This window comes from Bison bison, unplaced genomic scaffold (assembly GCF_000754665.1).
Source record: "Bison bison bison isolate TAMUID 2011002044 unplaced genomic scaffold, Bison_UMD1.0 scf7180017864316, whole genome shotgun sequence".
NCBI classification, from domain to species: Eukaryota; Metazoa; Chordata; class Mammalia; order Artiodactyla; family Bovidae; genus Bison; species Bison bison.
The window spans coordinates 1,857,454-1,862,007 of NW_011494888.1; positions in this window are offsets into that span (position 1 = coordinate 1,857,454).

Below are 4,554 nucleotides of genomic sequence, written 5' to 3' on the forward strand. Positions count from 1 at the left end.
AAAGATCCGTCTAGTCAAGGCTATGGTTTTTCCAGTGGTCATGTATGGATGTGAGAGTTGGACTGTGAAGAAAGCTGAGCACTGAAGAATTGATGCTTTTGAACTGTGGTGTTGGAGAAGACTCTTGAGAGTGCCTTGGACTGCAAGGAGATCCAACCAGTCCATTCTAAAGGAGATCAGCCCTGAGTGTTCTTTGGAAGGAATGATGCTAAAGCTGAAACTCCAGTACTTTGGCCACATCATGCGAAGAGTTGACTCATTGGAAAAGACTCTGATGCTGGGAGTGATTGGGGGCAGGAGGAAAAGGGGACGACAGAGGATGAGATGGCTAGATGGCATCATCGACTCGATAGACGTGAGTTTGAGTGAACTCCAGGAGTTGGTGATGGACAGGGAGGCCTGGCATGCTGCGATTCATGGGGTTGCAAAGAGTCAGACACAACTGAGTTACTGAACTGAACTGTACTGAATGCATATACACAGAATCTACAAAAATGGTACTGAAGAATTTACTTACAGGACAACAATGGAGAAACAGACATAGAGAATAGACTTACAGACATGGGGAGAGGGGAGCAGAGGGTGAGACATATGGAGAGAGTAACATGGAAACCTACATTACCATATGTAAAATAGATAGCCAACAGGAATTTGCCATGTGGCTCAGGAAAGTCAAATACGGGCTCTGTATCAGCCTAGAGGGGTGGGGTAGGGAGAAAGATGGGTATGAGGTTCAAAAGGGAGGGGATATCTGTATACCTATGGCTGATTCACGTTTAGGTTTGACAGAAAACAACAAAATTCTGTAAAGCAATTATCCTTCAATAAAAAATAAATTAAGAAAAAAAGTCAAAAAGAAAAAAGAAATGGGGAGTTGGTAAAATGACACAACATTTCACCCAGTACGTGTTCAGGGCAGTGCTCACACCAGTCGTCATGCTGGGCAGTAGGGACGCAACCCTGAGCAGAATGCGGACCCGCCATCCCAGAACCCAGAGCCCGTGAGCACCGGAGAAAACGTTTCCTACTAAGGAGATAACCATCTTCTCTTTCATCCCTGGCCTCATTCTAAATCCTACCATCTAGGTGGACATTAATTGACTGGAAGGTGACTCAGTAGTCCTTCAAACTCAGTGCACCCTCACCTCACCCATTCCCCTACACAGCCCCACCCCTCATGCAGCACACACCTCCCCAGACAGCCCTCTCACCCCTGGTCCCACAAACTAGGACCTCTCCTCGTCCTGCCCCTAGTTCCCTCCAGCTCCTCTCATTTTCTCTCTTAACTCTGTCACGTGCCAAGCCCTGCCCCTTCCACCAGGAATAGCTCTTCAGTTTGTAGTCTTCTCATCCTTCTCACTACCCGTTCCCTGATCTAAGTCCCAGTGATCTTCGTGTGAACCAATAGAAACACAGAGCTTCTTCTGGCCCCCTCCATCCCCGTAAGTCCTCTGCACTAACACAAGAACTATTTTCCTAAACCACATGAAGACATGATCTTGTCTCACTATCCCACCTCAAAACCTTGACCAAGAATTTCTGCCACGTTCATCTGAGTGGCACTCAATCCCCTGCAAACCTAGTGCAGCTCAACATGTAGACTGCATTGCACTACGTGCACGCACACACCTCATGAACACACCACCCTGTCCTTTCAAGTCACCTGATGGCAAATGTCCAAAGCCCCCTCCACCCATCTGTGGGCTGGGATGCGCTCAGCCTCACCACCACATCCCTGGCTACACACACCTCTACTCTGGGCAAGCAGAGGAGCAGGGCCTGTGGGAAACTCATCCTTGAAGCAAAAGAAGGTGGGCGGATAGGATGTGGTCAGAGGTTGGCAAATTTTAAGACTAAATTACTAATACAAATGTGTAAGGGCCATACCATTTGAAGGGGACACTTCCAAGTGTCCAAAATGCCTGCTTCTGGTATCAGTTATTTAATCTATCTACAGCCTGGTCCTGCGTTATCAGTGACTCTTGGCTTGGCACATCTCTGGAGGGCCCAGGACTCCACTCTCATGGGTTTTCTTTTATTTGGGGGTGGGGGCAGGCTGGGTAACTCACTGGCTTTCTCAGAAGCATATTTCCGACATTGGGATATGTTGCTTGTTTAGAAAATAAGAATCTGTTTCTCTTCAGTTGACTAATAGTTTGGTTTCAAATGTTTTGGGTAGCATTTGTTTCATAACGTTCTCTGGCACACTTGTGAGTGCATGTGAGTGCTCAGTTGCTCAGTCATGTCTGACTCTCTGCGACCCCATGGACTGTAGCCTGCCAAGCTCCTCTGTCCATGGGATTCTTCAGACAAGAATACGAGAGTGGGTTGCCATTTCCTTCTCCAGCTGGCACACTTCCTAACTCTAAAACAGGTTTCTTGTTTTTTTTTTAGTTAAAAAAGTTATGACAGCCATGCAAGGGAGGCTAAAAGCAGCGTCTGGAATTTTATGTAAGCAGGCTCATCCTGTGCATCAGGTCAGCTCATCTCTTAGGGAGGAAACCCTGGGAGAGCTGCCGTGAAATCCCTATTCATTACCGTCTCACTGCTCCAACGTCTGAGGTGTCTGTAACCCAGAGCTAGTCACCACTATGGGCCATTAATCACCGGCACTGCTCAAAGCCCAGAACAGGAAGGTAGCTGCCTGCAACCTCTTACCTACATTTCTCTATGAGATGCATGTAAATGAAAAGCTGGTCCTACAGGCGGAGGCCAGTCTCGCTTAGGCTCTGAATAAACTGTACCTTTGGCCTCACACAAGTTTCACCAGACAAAATGTGGGGTTTCATATAGTTTATTTTTGCTAAGTTTTAGCCATAAAGTGTAAATTCATATATCATATAAAATATTTTGTATTTCATGAAATACATCTTGTTATTTAAATATTACTAATATTTAATATTAATGTAGTAACTTAAATTCATTAATAAAACCAATATATGGAATTGTATAAATATAAATTTATATTGGTGTTAATATGTTTAATATAAATATTTAATATTAAATATTATTAACTTAAATAATATCAAAAACTATTCAAAATTTTTACCATATCAAAACATCAGTTATGAAAGTGTTTTTTAAAAAGTTGGTGTGAATCAGAAAGTTAGTAAGGTGGCCAAAAGCTTACATTTGAAAACTAATCAATATCTATTTTTCCAAACAAATACAGCTTCCCATGGAAGAATATTTTTCTTTTCAAGCATGTATATTCAAATACATCCAGATGGCTAACATTTTTGAGGACCCTAGAAGACAGTGACACTGGAAAAGGGGTGCTTTTTGTTCTAAATGGAAACTACAGATAGGAAAACTAATTTTATCCACAAATGAGTAAAATAATATGAGATGGATTTTGACTCAAAATTTAAAGAGGTACTTGACAGACGGTCTAAAACCGAGTGCAGCACCTTGGCAAAGGAAAAACAGCAGGACTGAGGGAATGGGGGAAAGAAGACAGCAGGAGGCCATAGGGTGGAGCTTGAACAGATGGAAGTGTCCTCAGGTCCCAGCACAAAAATGAATGATTTTTAAGAAAGCAGATCCCTAAAATTTAACTTCAGGGGTTACCCTGTAATTTCATCTTAGGTGTTGTCATCTGCTCCATTATTCCCAGTCTTTAACAAAGACGGCCACACACAGGACTCGGGAGAAGAGAATGTGAGCAGGGACTCCAGAGCAGTAGGATGCAGAAAACAGGGTAGCATGTGGGGAGAGCAGACTGCGGAATGCAAGTGAGAATTGAGAGGAAACGGAAGAGAAATGTAAGTTTCCCAGAACTCACCCAAGATGTCAGGAGTGAAACACAAAGTGGAAGACGGAAATCAAAGTTTGTTTGGGTTTCAGAAGACAGTCTGAGCTCAGAACCTATGTGGGTCACCATTTATTTATCCAGAATGTATTGAGCACCCACTGTGCAAGCCCCCGTTCTGGGCTTCGGACCAGGATCCTGGAGGAGAGATAGTGGGGATGGCAGCAGGAGTTGATGAGGCCAGGGAGCCACCAGGATGGGTAACTGGTGCACTGAGTGCCAAAGGACTTGGTTGGAGGGGTGCAAACAGAAATGTCTCAGTGAGACGGAAAACCCCTGGAGAAGATTGAGTTATATTTTAATTGAGTTATAGTTATTGAGTTTTAGCTACTGTACCATATTACATAAGTTACAGGTCTACAACACAGTTTTCACAGTTTTAAAGGTTATACTCTATTTATAGTTACGATGGACGTGAGTCTGAGTGAACTCTGCGAGTTGGTGAGGGACAGGGAGGCCTGGCGTGCTGCAATTCATGGGGTCGCAAAGAGTCGGACACAACTGAGTGACTGATCTGATCTGATAAAGTATTGGCTATACTTCCCATGTTGTTTGGTATATCCTATCATTAAAGTTGCTGGTAATTAAAAAAAAATATGTGTATATATCTGGTTACCTAACATATATATGAACTATATATATATATGATTACTAATTTACGTATAATTATATATAAATTGCAAGGAGATCCAACCAGTCCATTCTGAAGGAGATCAGCCCTGGGATTTCTTTGGAAGGAATGA